The 17,834-nt window shown below is 44.9% G+C and overlaps 1 long non-coding RNA gene across 1 annotated transcript in view; it reads left to right on the top strand.

Annotated features, from left to right (window-relative positions):
• The window catches only part of LOC137500600 (uncharacterized), a 244,097-nt gene extending 226,263 nt beyond the window's left edge, over positions 1 to 17,834 (top strand). Inside the window, exon 3 of the long non-coding RNA XR_011018109.1 lies at positions 16,233 to 17,834. This is a non-coding gene — a long non-coding RNA (uncharacterized lncRNA). The remainder of the gene's footprint in view (positions 1 to 16,232) is intronic.

The following is a 17,834-nucleotide window of genomic DNA, read 5'->3' as shown; positions in this document are numbered from 1 at the left end:
ACATGGACTTTAAGGGACCTCTACCATCCAAATCTAGAAACCGTTATCTCCTCATATTAGTTGATGAATATTGCAGATTCCCCTTCGCCTTTCCTTGCCCAGATGTCACATCGTCCACTGTTATTTCTAAACTTAAGCAACTTTTCTCCATATTTGGATTGCCTTCATATGTTCATTCCGATCGAGGCTCAGCATTCATGTCCCAAGAACTGAAGACATTCTTCACGGCTGTTGGTGTGGCGAAAAGCAGAACGACTCCATACAATCCAAGAGGCAATGGCCAAGCATAAAAATATGTTGGAGTTGTGTGGTAAACTATAGAACTAGCTTTGAAATCAAGGGGAATGCATATTCAACAGTGGGAAGAAGTTGTACATGATGCCCTCCATGCCGTCAGATCACTGCTGTGTACTACTACCAATGAAACTCCCCACGAGCGGATGTTTAAGGACCAGAGAAAATCCAGTTATGGACACTCAATCCCCTCGTGGCTTCTGACTCCAGGTCCAATACTCCTAAGGAAGCATGTCAGGCAATCTAAGTACGGACCACTCGTGGAAGAAGTTACTCTTCTTGAAGCAAATCCCGAGTATGCTCATATACAACACCAAGATGGAAGGGAAACTACTGTTTCGACTAGAGACCTGGCACCATTGCCTTCTTCAATAGGCATTTCTAAAGAAAGGGGCGAAGAAGATGCCGGAGGAGTAATAGATGGACAGCATTCCCATGGAAGCCCAGAACATTGCCACACCCCTGTCTCATCACACGGATCTTCAGATCCAGCTCCATGCGAGACGGAATCTCCTGAATCATCAAGGTCAGAAGAAAGGGGTCCAACCGCCTCTTCCACTCCTGACCAGCTACCGAGACGGAGCACAAGAATCCGTCGCCGTCCTGCCCACCTTAAGGACTATTATCTAGGTGGGGGTGAATGATATAATTTATTTGTGTGATCTCTTTGACATGTCTTAATCTAGTTTTAAAGTTGCCTTATTTGTATATTTTCTCTGACACTTTCTAGTCAGATGTTACTGTTGCCACTGAATTTACTGTATTTATGCACCAGTTGGTCGTCTTAAGTTTAATAAAACCTTATAAAAGGTGATTACATGTTCCTTTACTTCAATGAGCGAGTTGTCTCGTTTTCCGTACGTGGTTGAACATATAAACTGGACGCATTCCGGCTGGCTATGTATTTATTTACCGCTTCTGTTGATTTATTTACTTATAACTTTCAATGGCTCCTTCGCACTTAACCTCAAATCCCTTGAAAGGTTATAGTATGACGTTCAGATGCTCACTTTGGACCACATTCTGTGCAAAGTGCACCTTTACAGAAAAATACATTAAAAATTATATTTTACACATGAAATTTAAAGTCCGCCTCTGTAGTGTAGTAGTTAGCGTGATTAGCTGCGACCCCCGGGGGCCGGGGTTCGATTCCCGGCTCTGCCACGAAATTTGAAAAGTGGTACGAGGGATGGAACGAGGTCCACTCAGCCTCGGGGGGTCAAATGAGTAGAGGTGGGTTCGATTCCCACCTCAGCCATCCTCGAAGTGGTTTTCCGTGGTTTTCCTATTCTCAACCAGGCAAATGACGGGATGGTACCTAACTTAAGCCCACGGGCGCTTCCTTCCTCTTCCCCCCCTCGTCCCCCCCACAATGTCCCTGTTCACCATAGCAGGTGAGGCCGCCTGGGCGAGGTATTGGTCATTCTCCCCAGTTGTTTCCCCGACCCAGAGTCTGAAGCTCCAGGACGCTGCCCTTGAGGCGGTAGAGGTGGGATCCCTCGCTGAGTCCAAGGGAAAAACCAACCCTGGGGGGTAAACAGATCAAGAAAGAAAGAAAGAAGAATATTTTAACATTGTGTTTCACTTTAAATCAGTTTCATAGTCTAACATTCATTAGGAGGCAACAAGGAGACTAGTACCTCGCCCAGGCGGCCTCACCTGCTATGCTGAACAGGGACCTTGCTGGGTGGGGGATGGCAATATTGGAAGGGATAGGCAAGGAAGAGGGAAGAAACCGGCCGTGGTCTTAAGTTAGGTACCATTCGGGCATTTGCATGGAAGAGGAGTGGGAACCAGTTCGATGATGGCTTCGTACTACTTTTGAAATTTTATTGCAGAGCAGGGAATCGAACTCGGGCCTCCGGGAGTAACAGCTAACCACACCAACCGCTACACCACAGAGAAGCCTACTCTTCTCGGTAAATTTACATCATTGTGCTTTTTGCCGAGTATTTCAAGTGGTATGCTAATGAATGTGATGTAGCGCCGTCATAACTTGCAGTTGATTTTTTGAACGGGCTTTCCATCGGACCGCGGGCCGTGTGGTATGGGGGTACCGTACCTGTTTGTTATCCGGATGCCTCGCATTCGGCTCCCGGTCAGGTCAGGAATTTTTTACTTGGATCTGAAGCTTGATTCGGGGTCCACTCAGCCTACGTGATTACAATTGAGGAGCTATTTGACGGAGAGATGATGGCTCCGGTCTAATAAGCCAGGAATAACGGCCGAGAGGATTCGTCGTGCTGACCAGACAACATCTCGTAATCTGCAGGCCTTTGGGGTGAGGAGAGGTCGCTTAGTAGGCTACGATCTATCGTGGCTATTGTGCCATTGGTGGAAGGGCGGTGAGGAACTGAATGGCAACGAACCCTGTCCACAAGCGTACCGTTGCCAGCACGGGGGACTTGGCTAATACCGTGCATCCAAGCTCAAATGAGCTGGTCACATGTTTATGTCACAAGTCGGCAGACGTATTATCATGCGAATGGAGATATGCTATCTCCAAGCCGGCACCTGCAGCGTGGCTCGTTGGTCTAGGGTTATGATTCTCGCTTAAGGTACGAGAGGTCCCGGGTTCAAATCCCAGACGAGCCCGAATGTTTTGTAATGTCACTGTGCGTTGTCTGAAGTACAGGACACGAGTTCCTCAAGTCTGGTTATTTGATTAAGTACGAAGAACATTAATGAGTTCAGATTTTACATTGTGTCCCTTTATGTCCGCCTTTGTGGTTTAGTGGTTAGTGTGATTAGCTGCCACACCCGGAGGCCCGGTTTCGATTCCCGGCTCTGCCGCCACGAAATTTTAATAGTGGTACGAGGGCTGGAACGGGGTCCACTCAGCCTCTGGAAAACAACTGAGTAGAGGTGGGTTCGATTCCCTCCTCAGCCATCCGCATTGTGGATTTCTGTGTTTTCCCACTTCTCCTCTACCCAAATGCCGGGATGGTACCTAACTTAAGGCCACGGCCGTTTCTTTCCCTCTTCCTTACAATCTTCCCATCCCCCCCCCCCCCAGAAGGTCCCTGTACAGTATACCAGGTGAGGCAGCCTGAGCGATGTATTGGTCCTCTTCCCCAGCTGTATCCCCCGACCCAAAGTCTCACACTCCAGAACACTACCCTTGAGGCGGTAGAGGTGGAATCCCTCGCTGAGTCCTAAGGAAAAGCCAACCCTGGAGAGTAAACGGATTAAGAGAGAAAGAAATTTGCCCTTATTACATTTTTGGACCGAAAAATACGAGGGGTTGTGTGTAGTTCTTTCAAAATCGTATTTGCTAAGGCTCTGGCACGGTATTGCTCCAGTTTTCTTTCTAAAGAAGCTCATTATTTCTTAGCAAGTTTATGAATGCTGCTTAGGGGGCCGGCATTCTAGGGAGCCGTGATCAGCGCAGTGACCTTGCTACCGGCTTCTCACCCGGTCGGCCGAGGATCGATCCCGAATGGATTTTTGATGTTTCACCTGAAAACTTACGTGATTACGTGGTGTCAGGAAGAGCATCCGGCCGAAACCTGAAATTAGTAGGTTGGATTCAGCGTCTCCTGAAATATCTGGCATAAGCTGAGGAAATTTGGCGAGCAACCAGGTGAAATATTTGATGCTGCAGAAAATTTCAGCTGACATGCATCTGTCAATGAAGAAGGAAACAACAGGTAGTGGCACACATTGTTGACAGAACCATCCGGATTTAATGCCTATTTTTGCCGCATTGATGATTGCTTTCATTCTCCTAACACGCCGAAATCCAGCCTTAGAGAAATACAGCGTACGTACCATTACAAATAGAACACACTGGCGCTGTGTGTAGCATCTGGTAAGGGTTCCAGCTCAGGTTTACGAGCTTAGACTTCTACGGCATCTACGGCGGAGAAGGTGGACTTCGGTACGGTGGAAAATGCGGAAGAGGCAACCCTGGACTCGGGGATAGATACGAGTACAATTTAAAAAAACCGGGCGACCACCGATATAAGAGGTCCTCTCTACAAATAGCCAACAGCCTCTTACGAGGGTGGATGAGCGGGTGTAGAAAAGGGCACCCAATTGTCCTTGGGGTAACAAAATTGAGGTGGCATCTGTCTGGTTGTCTGAATCACTGAATATCTTCACCCCTCGCAAACATACACATTTTAACACGAATAAAAGATGCTTGTCCGCCTCTGTGGTGTAGTGGTTAGTGTAATTAACTACCACCCGTGGAGGCCCGGGTTCGATTCCCGGCTCTGCCACGAAATTTTAAAAGTGGTACGACGGCTTGAACAGGGTCCACTCAGCCTCGGGAGGTCAACCGAGTAGAGGTGGGTACGATTCCCACCTCAGCCATCCTCGAAGTGGTTTTCCATGGTTTTCCATTTCTCCTCCAGGCAAATGCCAGGATGGTACCTAATTTAAGGCCACGGCCGCTTCCTTCCCTCTTCCTTGCCTGCCCTTTCCAATCTTCCCATCTCTTCACAAGGCCCCTGTTCAGCATAGCAGGTGAGGCCGCCTGAGCCATGTACTGGTCATCCTCCCCAGTTGTATGCCCCCAACCCAGTGTCTGAAGCTCCAGGACACTGCCCTTGAGGCGGTGGAGGTCGGATCCCTCGCTGAGTCCGAGGGGAAAACCGACCCTGGAGGGTAAACTGATTAAGAAAGAAAGAAAATAAAAGATGCTTAATTTGATTATAGGTAAAGAGAAGACCTAGAGAAGAAGACACTCCCATACCAAACATTTACTCGGAAGAGCCGAGAGGTCTTCATAATAAGGAATACGAATTCGTGACCGAAATGTCAAGTCAGTTTGGTGCCAGGAAGATCCTATACCAGCACAGGAGTACGGCACAAGGCAACCAGAAGGAACCGAAGACTCGGGAGGAAATCGTGTTTGATGCAAAATCGTTTCAAATGACAAATGGAATTATTTTTCTTTTAAAAGGCGATCTTTTAAGTGGAAGAATTACTATTCTGTGCGGTGAAAGGGGAAGACACACCTTACAAAGTTATGAAACATTTTCATTCGGAACTTTTAAAAGTTCAGGCATACAGTTCTGACAAGTTTATATTATTCACGCTGATTTTGGGAGCAGCAACGAAGAGACGAACATATATCTGATCGTGTTTGCTTTGTTGCCGACAGTAAAGAAACATACTTATGAAAGACTCTTTCGGAGCATGTTAGAAGCTGTGCTAGGAAACCCAAGATAGTTAACGTAGATTTTGAAGCTGCGGCAATTTCAGCTCTCAAGAGTGTTTCCCTTCGTCGAAGTGAGTGGCTGCTATTTCCATATGAAGAAATGCCAATGGCGGTAAGTCCAAGAGCTTGGCTTAACAAGAGAGTACAGAGAACACGAAGAAATGCATCGTCATACTCAGATGTAGGCCTACCCAGCGTTGGCCTGAAGACGTAATTGAGGCCAGGCTCCCGTCAACGCAAAGCTAACGGAGTTGTTTGATTATTTTATCGAGGTAGGCTGGGAAACGAACATATACCTGTCAAAATTTGGACATGCTACAGGAGACAGCACCGAACTACGAATGCTCTTGAAACATGACATCATCGCCAAAACAACATAATAGAACGGTCAAATCATGGAATCAGAGACGTGGTGCTTCTCTTGAAGAAAGAAGCGGAAAAATCATCATTCGCGTACCTGAGATTGGTGTTAAATTTCGATGGAAACAGAAGGAAATGTGCATATCGAAGATTAGATGAAAGAAATGGGAACTCAGTAAAGTTGTACGAAGGTACAGGCAACGTTAGAGCGTGTCTCAGAGCGATCTCATTATTACAAAAAATGGAATAAACTCTATGAAAACGTAGTCCCATTCCATGACGTATGACCTGATCTTTGGTCTGAATATACTGTGCATCTTGTAAATAAAATGTTACTGATTTTGAGAAAATTCTTTCTAGTAAGGAAACAATGGCGAAGTTTTTATAAACTGATTTTAAACACGTCAAAGTATTTGAAATATTTTCAGTTTTTTAGCTAGTCCAAAACCTAGTAAAAGTGTGATCCACAGTCTATCGTCTCGTCAATCGACCGGGTCGGGAAAATCTTTAATTCATACAAATCCTAAGGGAGTAATCAAAGTCAACTGAACGACGGGAGTGAATGGGGACGACATGAGAGCGGTTATTTCACTGAGCTGGAATATTGCTGAGAGGATTTGAGGCTCCCTTCACACACACACACACACACACACACACACACACACACACACACACACACACACACACACACACACACACACACACACACACACACACACACACACATTTTCACACTTGCCGGTTGAAACCGGACGTCCAGCCATACGCCAGCTCTCGTACAGTATGGATCATGGTCACATCATTGCCATGTGGCTTTTGTATAAATATTGTATAGAAGGAATGGAGATCGTTGGGTTCATATTGAAAAAAAAAAAAAAAGGACAAATCAAGTCTGTTTAATACTTTATTTCTTTCTTTCTTAGTCTGTTCTCCCTCGGACGCAGCGAGGGATCCCACCTCTACCGTCTCAAGGCCAGTGTCCTGGAGCGCCAGACTTTGGGTCGGGGGATACAACTGGGGAGACTGACCAGTACCTCGCCCAGGCTAACTCACCTGCTATGCTGAACAGGGTATTGTGTAGGGATGGGAAGATTGGAAAGGACAGACAAGGAAGAGGGAATGAAATGGCCGTGGCCTTAACTTAGGTACCATCCCGGCATTTGCCTGGAGAAGAAGTTGGAAACCACAGAAAACCACATCGAGGATGGCTGAGGTAGGAATTGAACCCACCTCTACTCAGTTGACCTCCCGAGGCTGAGTGGATCCCGTTCCAGCCCTCGTACCACTTTTCAAATTTCGTAGCAGAGCTGGGAGTCGAACCCGAGCCTCCGAGCGTGGCAGCTAATCACAATAACCACTACACCACAGAGGCGGACCGGAATGCAATTCGTTGGGTTCATAATGAAGAGAAGAACAAATCAGGTCTGTTTTATACGTTATTTTAAAATCTAAGATGGAAAAAAGTTCTTTGACTATTTTCGTATGTCCATTTCTACCCTTGATGATTTATATGAGCAGTGGAAATATCGTCCTTGCCGGGACAAAACCTCCTATGTGATAATATTTTTGGAGATAAACTGATTCGTAGCACATGCATTATGAAGAGCGGAATGCCTTGACAATATTCATACGATATTGCACCTTAGATGACAGAACCTTACCAGCCAAAGTTCTAAGCTAAAATATCTCACATGGGAGGTATTGTCCAGGCAGCGACGATATACTCTTCAGCGTCAGAACACCGAAAGGAGGAATTGCATTCAACCTGAGCAGATGTTGGCTATTGCAATAAGGTAAGTAACGCACGCTGGTTATTTGCTTAAAATTATTTATTGACATAAGGTACAGAAAGTAAGAAATTCACTGTCGATACTTATTAGCTCATCTCACAGAGAGGTAAAGTCTATATCTGTATTATATGAAGAAGTTGATAACGCTGGAGATTCACTGTCTGAGTGACTGATTTCTAATGTCGACGTTGTAGATTGGTGTGGGCCACAATTTGTGTAGTATCGCTGAGTCCAGAAAAAAAAACCAAACCTGAACGGTAAAAGGATTTAAAACGGAAGAAGGGAAAAGGAATGTATTTTCTTTCTTTCTTTCTTTCTTAATCCGTTTATACTCCAGCGTTGGTTTTTCCCTCGGACTCAGCGAGGGACCCCACCTTTACCGCCTCAAGGGCAGTGTCCTGGAGCGTGAGACATTTGGTCGGGGGTACAACTGGAAAGGAGGACGAGTACCTCACCCATCCGCCCACACCTGCTATGCTGATCGGGAACCTTGTGGGGGACAGGAAGATTGGAACGGATGGGCAAGGAACGGGAAAGGATGCGGCCGTGGCCTTAAGTTATGTACCATCTTCGTATTTGACGGTTGCATCCGGGAGACAGTAGGTTCGAACCCCACTGTCGGCAGCTCTGAAGATGGTTTTCCGTGGTTTCCCATTTTCACACCAGGCAAATGCTGGGGCTGTACCTTAATTAAGGCCACGGCCGCTTCCTTCCAAGTCCTAGGCGTTTCCTATCCCGTCGTCGCCATAAGACCTATCTGTGTCGGCGCGACGTAAAGCCACTAGCGTATTTGACTCGCGGAGAAGGGCGAAACCACAGAAAATCACTTTGAGGATGGCTGAGTTGGGAATCAACGCCTCCCCAATCCCCGCTACTCAAATGACCTCTCGAGGCTCAGTGGACCCCTAAATACCACTTTTCAAATTCGTGGCAGAGCCGGGAATTGAACCCGGGCCTCTGGGGGTGGTAGCTAATCACACTAACCAATACACTACAGAGCGGACAAAAGGAATTTACGATATGTTAATTGATCATATCTCATTGAAATCTGTCTATTATAACCCAGAGTGTTCCCTTGGGCTAAGCTGTGACGATGTAGATAAGATTCTGCTTTCCTGCAAACGATCGTCCTTGTGCCATCATGTACATTGGCAGCTTTATCAACAGTCGTGGTGAGATAGCACACATCAGCTCTTTTGTAAAGCAGTTGGGTAGTTGGTCTAGGGGTATAATTCTCGCTTTGGGTGCGAGAGGTCCCGGGTTTGAATCCCGGACGAGTCCATCTGTTTTTTTAAATGTTGTCGAGGGAGATTAAAGTTTTTTTTTGCTAGTTGCTTTACGTCGCACCGGCACAGATAGGTCTTATGGCGACAATGGGACAGGGAAGGGCTAGGAGTGGGAGGGAAGTGGCCTTGGCCTTAATTAAGGTACAGCCCCAGCATTTGCCTGGTGTGAAAATGGGAAACCACGGAAAACCATTTTCAGGGCTGCCGACAGTGGGGTTCGAACCTACTATCTCCCAAATACTGGATACTGGCCGCACTTAAGCGACTGCAGCTATCGAGCTCGGTGAGGGAGATTAAAGAAACTGATACTGGCTTATTAAGAGTTCTTGTGTCTGAATAATGCAATTCTTCCCTTAGATGCCTTTCTTCAACATGCCAGTAAATCCTTAAACAAAGTCTCTCCCAATTGAACATCACAAGAGCCAATCGACTGAGCCTGGATTCGAGTTTCAAGATTTGAGCGACTAACCAACTGCTCATTTGAACCGGTCAACACTAAACGACTCCGATATGGTTCACTCATCATATTCGAAAATTGCTGTTCTTTCCTTCTTCCTTTCTTTCTTAATCTGTTTACCCTCCAGGGTTGGTTTTTCTCTCGAACTCAGCGAGGGATCCCACCTCAACCCCTACCACCTCAAGGATACAACCGGGAAGAAGGACCAGTATCTCGCCCAGACGGCCTCGCCTGCTATGCTGAACAGTGGCCTTGCAGGAGAATGGGACGACTGGAAGGGTTAGACTAGGAAGATGGAAGAAAGCGGTCGTGGACTTAAGTTTGGTACCATCCCGGTATTTGCCTGGAGGAGAAGTGCGAAACCACGGAAAACTACTTTGAGGATTGTTGAGGTTGGAATCGAACCGACCTCTACTTATTTGACCTCCCGAGGCTGAGTGGACGCCTCGTACCACTTTTCAAATTTCGTGGCAGGAAATGGAGGTGGTTATTAACAGAGACGGGATTTCTTTATCCTTGAAAATTGTAATTACATAATCATTTCAAGTATTTAGGACGTGTATTCCCCCATGATATTAACCTAGTACAGTAAGTGAGATTGAATCATGGTGCAACACAGCTGATGTTTTCTTCTCGCTGTTGGGATCAACGGTATTCTGTAAGAAAGACATAAACTCCCGGATGAGACAGTTTTCACTCCCGCCTGTTTTCGGACCTACTTTGCTGCACAGGCGAGGACTCCGGAATTATTTTTCATGAACACATCAAAGATTAAAAATAACAGCAGGTACAAACAGGTTGGAACAATGGCAGGACGGTTCTTGGAATGAGGGTATAAAGCGTAAGTTCGTAATGTACTGGATCGATGTAGCTGTCGGAGCTGTTCTCTCATATTCTTTTATTCGAAAACACTTCGTTGCAAACTGGTAAGACTCGATTCTTTTGCAATGGTAGTGGAGAAGATCCAAATATGGGCTACCACGTCCTTTCCGTGACATATCTGGAAAACCGTTGGAGACACAAATGAAGAAATAACTACAAATTTTAGCTGGATCTATTAGCCATAGCATATACACATGAACATTTAAAATGCAGCAGTGATATAAGTACAAATCAAGATTGAAACAAATGTGTCACTTTGTTAGGTTTTCATTCCGTGGTATAAATATGGGCTACCTTTAAAATTATTTAAAAACAACGAGGAATCAAGGCATTAAGCAGAAGAAAATGAAAAACCATAGTAATAATACTGAAGACATAATAAATACACATAAACGTACGAGTAATACTGCGTAAACTATTTAGAAAAGTCGCAGAAATGTTGTTTGTTTTCATTCACTTTGTATCCACATAGAGGACATAAAACACATTATCCACAATTCACCGGAAGAGTCTTTGGAATATTTTCCCTCGCAAAACGTGCCTAGTGCATCATCATCTCGCGGCCTAGCATCTCCAAAGAGTATAATCCTTATCACTCTCCATCATCATCTAGTTTCATCGATCTGTCTACAGACTCTTCAGAATCAGAACCTGAACTTCGTTCTTTAAGTTTCCATTTTACTTTTACTTGGAATGTATCTCCGCCTTTTCCAGGCATACGTTTCCCTGCCTTCCTCGTTTCGTTCTGACCCTCAATTTTCTTCCTTCACCTTCTGTTCGTAGATGCAACTCTATCATCCTGCTGCTCTTGTTTCGCTGAGGTTCTTTTTTTTTTTTGCTAGTTGTTTTACGTCGCACCGACACAGATAGGTCTTACGGCGACGATGGGACAGGAAAGGGCTAGGAGTGGGAAGGAAGCGGCCGTGGCCTTAATTAAGGTACAGCCCCAGCATTTGCCTTGTGTGAAAATGGGAAACCACGGAAAACCATTTTCAGGGCTGCCGACAGTGGGGTTCGAACCTACTATCTCCTGAATACTGGATACTGGCCGCACTTAAGTGACTGCAGCTATCGAGCTCGGTCGCTGAGGTTTAGCTGTCAGCTTCGGACATTCGAGTCTTCCTCATCCCACACCTTCCTGACACCCTTTGGCACATACTTCGGCCTTGATCTAGGCATTCTGTAAACAAATAGTCTCCTTAACCCACTTGGCGTGAAATACGGTCCGAATATGGGCTAGTAGTATATAGCCTACTCGGACCACGCACGGTAGCCCATATTTAGACCATGACGTCAATGATGTTTGAACAGTTGTGGTGGTCAACAGTGATTAAAAATAAACTCATGTATTTCTCCAACTGAAAGCTCTGAATGTTTCACTCTTACCTGTAAAACTTTTAGCGGTGCCTGGGGTGACTCTATGCACCGTAACACGAAATGTACGAATCACATCCTCCCCTTCTTGCATTCCTGCTTTGTGGCCTTAAGAGTCATAAGCTCCAAAACCCTCTGCCAGGCTGCAGCATCGTGCAGTCCCAATATCAACACTAGCCCATATTTGGACCGTAGCTCATAATTGAACGTCTTCCTCGTGGTGTATTTCACTAGTATTGCCCTAAGACTGTGTTAGGGGAATAACAGCAATCATCAATGCGGAAAAAATAAGCATTAAATTCAGATGGTTCTGTCAACACTACCTGCTGTTTCGTTCTTCATTGGCCGATGCATGTCAGCTGAAATTTTGTGCAGTACAAAATATTTCCATGCCGCCTCTGTGGTGTAGTGGTTAGCGTGATTAGCTGCCACCCCCAGAGGCCCGGGTTCGATTCCCGGCTCTGCCACGAAATTTGAAAAGTGGTACGAGGGCTGGAACGGGGTCCACTCAGCCTCGGGAGGTCAACTGAGTAGAGGTGGGTTCGATTCCCACCTCAGCCATCCTGGAAGTGGTTTTCCGTGGTTTCCCACTTCTCCTCCAGGCGAATGCCGGGATGGTACCTAACTTAAGGCCACGGCCGCTTCCTTCCCTCTTCCTTGCCTATCCCTTCCAATCTTCCCATCCCTCCACAAGGCCCCTGTTCAGCATAGCAGGTGAGGCCGCCTGGGCGAGGTACTGGTCATACTCCCCAGTTGTATCCCCCGACCAAGAGTCTGAAGCTCCAGGACACTGCCCTTGAGGCGGTAGAGGTGGGATCCCTCGCTAAGTCCGAGGGAAAAACCGAACCTGGAGGGTAAACAGATGATGATGATGATGATGACAAAATATTTCCGGATACCATCACCATTTTGCTCTGGAACTTTCCTCAGCTTATTCCAGGTATTTAGGATTCGCTGAATCCAACTGATTAATTTAAAATTTCGATTGGGTGTTTTAAGGCCGGATGCACTTCCGGAAACCACAACATTTTTCAGGTGATATCAAAAATAATTTCAGGATCGATCCTCAGCCGTCCGGGTGAAAAGCCAACACATATGTCACTCCACTACTCATGCCTCTCTCCAACAATCATCCACAAATTAGGCAAAAAAAAAAGAAGAGCTTCTTTAGAAAGAACAATGCCTTCATACCGTGGTAGACTCTTAGCAAAGAATGCTTTACATTCATCCACTGGCAAAAAGTAGGATAAGAGCACACAGTATCTAATAATTTGATATAACGCACGTTTTTCGCACTTCATCAAATAACCAGCTCCTGTTCTGAACTCCAAACAACATGGAGAGATTATAAAACCTCAGGGCACGTCCGTGATTTGAACCTGGGACCTCTCGCACCCTAAGCGAGAATCATACCCCTAGACCAACGAGCCACTCGAGAGCACTCCCTTTTAAGATAGCATATCTTCATTCCCACGATAACACATCAGCTGACTCGTGATATAAACACGTGAGTTTAGCACATTTAACCTTAGATATACTGTACGTACCTTATTTGATTTCTTTGACGGATGCGGATGGACTCCAGGCAGTGCTGACAACAGAGCGAATGTTAGGCGCGGTTTCTGTCGGAATTTCTGATTCACTTCAGAGTGACTTCGGCGCAAGGTCACGTTCACTGGAATACCGTTCTATAAGAATGAAATGTCCGCCTCTGTGGTGTAGTAGTTAGTGTGATTAGCTGCCATCCGCGGAGGCCCGGGTTCGATTCCCAACTCTGCCACGAAATTCGAAAAGTAGTACGAGGGCTGGAACGGATCCGCTGAGCCTCGGGAGGTCAACTGAGTAGAGGTGGGTTCGATTCCCTCTTCAGCCATCCTGGAAGTGGTTTACTGTGGTTTCCCCACTTCTCCTCTAGGCCAATGCCGGGATGGTGCCTAGCTTAAGGCCACGGCCGCTTCGTTCCCTCTTCCTTGTCTATCCCTTCCAATCTTCCCATCCCCCACCAAGGCCCCTGTTCAGCATAGCAGGTGAGGCCGCCTGGGTGAGTTAATGGTCATTCTCCCCAGTTGTATCCCTCGACCCAAAGTCTGAAGCTCCAGGACACTGCCCTTGAGGCGGTAGAGGTGGGATCCCTCGCTGTATACGAGGGAAAAACCGACCCTGGAGGGTAAACAGATAAAGAAGTAGAACAAGAAGAAAAAAAAGTTACTGCAATCACCCTCGTATTATTTGGTCCCAAAAATGCAAAAGTTGACGCTTTAAGTAGATATATAATGAAGTGTTCGGCCGCCTCCTCCTCCTCCGGCTCCCAGGGGCCCGCTCCTCCTCCTCCTCCTCCTCCTCCCGGGCGGCCTTCCCAGGGGCCTCTTCCTCCTCCTCCTCTCGGGGGCCTTCCCAGGGGCCTCTTCCTCCTCCCGCGGGAAATTTGAATTTTGGTGCGAGATTTGAATTGGTAAACAAAGCCATGTGCTTTTTGACAGCTGGCATCGACAACAACGCAACGCTAACCTCACTGCTGCTACCTTGATGGGCATAAACCTCAGTGCTGCCAACCTAACCTCACTAGCGCGAGATTTGAATCGGTAAACAAAGCCACATACTTTTTTGACAGCCACGTGCTTTTTGACAGCTATCATCGACAACAACGCATCGCTAACCTCAGTACTGCTATCTTGACGGGCCCAAACCTCAGTGCTGCCAACTTAACCTCACTACCACGATATTTGAATTGGTAAACAAAGCCACGTGCTTGTTTGACAGCTGTCATCCGCCATCTTGCATCACAAACCTCAGTGCTGCACTCTTTAGCTACTTACCTTTGAAATGTGGTGGCGGCAGTTTGAAAAAATCCACGTGCTCTTGTTTGGAAACAAACTCACGTGCTTTTTTTGACAAGCAGCCATCTTTAATCAACAGAGCATTGTGCTGCCCTCTTTAGCTACTCACCTTTAACATGTGGTGGAGGGCAATGTGCTTTTTTGACAAGCTGCCATCTTTAATAAACAGAGCATCGTGCTGCTATCTTTAGCTACTGCCTCACTAATTATCACTTAGAGGCTACTACACAAGATGGTGGTGGCTGCTATAGCCTCCTCCTCCTCCTCTACCTCCTCTGTTAAGTTATAGCTTTATCGAACAAGTTTAAACATGCATCGGGATAGCTAGAGTGAGCACGTGCTGCAGTGATGACGTCATTGTGCATGTTTAGACTGATCGTTTTCTTAAGAGTAAGTAGCTGTAAGGAATGCAGTAAGTACAACATTTTGAATGGGATCAAATATTTTTTACACTGTACTACAACAGTGTTCGTTTTGCTGCTGACAAGGTTGGTATGCTTCTTAACAACGTTTTGCAGTATGCCTCCTGCAACATTCAAATTAAACAAAACCTTTAGAAATATATTATACTAAGTATGTTATGCTTTACAGAGAAGATCATACACTTCTTACCTTGTTGTTATTCCTTTTCTGAATCATCATCATCATCATCATCATCGTCATCATCATGAGGTACTAGAAAAAGTTCATTCATACACTGTGTACAGTGTTCAATCCTCGGATTTGGTCCATCCCAATTGAGCCGTATCCTGCCGGCTCATAAGAAATATTCACAGTATTGACAAAATATATATAAATTTTTATTCATATAAATTACAGTCATAAATGGTAGAGTATTGAATCCCAAGACAGCTGAGACAGGAAATCGATGGAGACATCGAGTTGCTGGATATTGCCTAATACTTCCTTGTGACTGTGAGAATAGTTTAGCGTAACCAAGCGTTGGGAAGGATCGGCACGTGTACAAGGTGATGACCAAGCAATATTTCGGCCAATGAGAACGTGAGGATTTGGCAAGTATGGAGTCTACATCGCGCCAAGTCTTAATTCCCAGGTTGACCAACGTGTATAGTTGCTTGAGTTAAGTTCTGTCATTCATCGGTTTTCCGTAGGTCTAGAAGCAAAATATAATCAGAAATACGATAGAATGATTAGAGGAAGAGATTCGCCATTGCTTGAACTGTGTTTCATAAATGTATTATAATTAATATTGTGTCATCATACATAGCAAGGTTTCTGATTGGTGGTTTGTTTAGACAACCGGGAACCCAAGTGTTGAAACGGCGTTACCGAGGTTTCCTCAGTACCCAAGCTCTGGAGAGCGTCACTATGACTGGATAGTTTGGAGAGTGTGGAAGTTTATTCTGGTCGAATCGCTTGGATAGTGTTATCGTGATCGCGGATATTGAAGTGTTATACCAGTAACAGTATATGATTTCAAACAAGTGTTTCAGTCGTGCAGCTGGAAGATATTACTGTTCCAGAGTAAATTGCAAATTACATTATTTCTTAACATAAAATCAACATAGACTGTGATAATTAGCCGCAGTGTAGCAAGTGCAGGAGAGACGTGCCATTGCATCACATTTTCGTACCGGTCGTGTTTCGCGAGGAACTACCGTAGCGTACCGCGTGCCGCTCTCAAAACTGTGTATATACCCTTAAAGTTGAAGTTTGCATTATTAAGGTGTCAGTGTGTTTGCCTCATTTTGTCACCAAGGGTTGTTCGGCACGTGTAGCATTGAGCGGTGAAGAGATATTCATACCAAGCTTTCTGTGTTCCAGTGTAAAAAACTTTTCAGCAAGAAGATGGCTTCGCATATGGAAGAAGGAAGTGCATTTCCACGTGTTGAAGCTGTGATCGACATGGAGTAGATCCCTATATGTAGCAGGGATGTGAGCTGCTACCATGTATCCCAGGAATCGCCAAGAATAATATAAGACGCATGGGTTAATTATGGAATGTTATATGAATTATGCTAAAGTACTAGGGCAGTTTAGATAGGGTTTTTATTTCATGTAAAGTAAGCCTGACGGCATATGTTTGATTCATTTTGATATTGTTGTATCTACGGATAAGAGAATAATGCATGTACTTTTCATTTTCATTCTTATTTATGACTAGACAGTTGGGATAATGAGGGATTTGTTATGATTAGTTTGTTGTTCAGTTATGCATATTCCGAGTTTTCCTTATATATAAATGCTAGGAGAATTAGATTGACAAGTTCGTCCAAGATTAAAGTTATACACTTACTACGTCATTTTATTTTGGTTATTCAGGGAGACAGGTATAGCTAATTGCATGATGCATGCTATTTCAGAAGCTGCCCGAAGGAGTTGCATAACAGCGTTGAAAGAATAGGATCTTCGAATTTAGGTTGGAATCTGTTTTTGCCCGATGATTTGTACAGGAAACGAACCGGGTCTCATTATGTAGAAAGCTAATGTGATTCAAAAGAGATATGAGAAATAAGATTGCATGGGGAGTGATAAAGTGTTTATGCAGGCCGATTGCATGCCTGATATGTGAGAGAATAATGTGCAGTGGATATGTACCTGCCAATTGTCTTCTGAGAGTATATTGATATCAGAATTGACGGAATTAATTCCAGACTAATGAGTCTGATGTGTGTTAAATGGTAAAAGCATGCTAGGAAGGAATGATTATACGTGACTTTCCGTATAGCCGACGAAAGACGTTATCTCATTGGAAGCTGATATATTGGCCGTGTTTGTATTAGACGGCGCGAATGAGATGGTATTTCCTTGTGACAATCTTGGGAGGCAGAATCCATACTTTAGTACAGTGTTGAGTTCAACATTTCTTTTCAGCTCGCAGCCTACCCGGAAATACATGACGGATGATCGCGCTGTTGAGCGCTCAAATGCAGCAGAAGGAGGCAATGTTACCCATTGCTTTCTACATGATATTGGTGGCTATTTATATGTTTTTCCCTTTCAGGATGATGTTGTATATTGTTTCTCGTTGTTTGAATACCTTGTCTCGATGTTTTAATGGGGAACAGCGCGAGTGCTAAATTTTATTGATGGTCAATCTAGTTCTGACTAGATCCTTTGTGGTGAACCGCGATTCACGTAGAATCTGTGTAGCATGTAAGACTTTTTCTCTTTATCCAATGTATATAGATGTGTTTAGTGTCGCTTATTTGATTTGTTGTAAATATAGCGTAGGAAATGCCACTAGTATTTTACATAGTTCATATCACGTACCATAGAGTCTTAGCTTTTCTTTTTCATCGTAACTTTTCCTTTTATTGTAATATTCTTTAACGTAATAATTTTTTGGCGATTTCCGATTTAAATTAAATTTATAACGGTATCGTTGTGATGAGTTAGAGTGTGACTCCTTACGAAATAACTACA

The sequence above is a fragment of the Anabrus simplex genome, chromosome 4, assembly GCF_040414725.1.
Source record: "Anabrus simplex isolate iqAnaSimp1 chromosome 4, ASM4041472v1, whole genome shotgun sequence".
NCBI classification, from domain to species: domain Eukaryota; kingdom Metazoa; phylum Arthropoda; class Insecta; order Orthoptera; family Tettigoniidae; genus Anabrus; species Anabrus simplex.
This window is presented reverse-complemented; position numbering and strand designations above follow the sequence as displayed.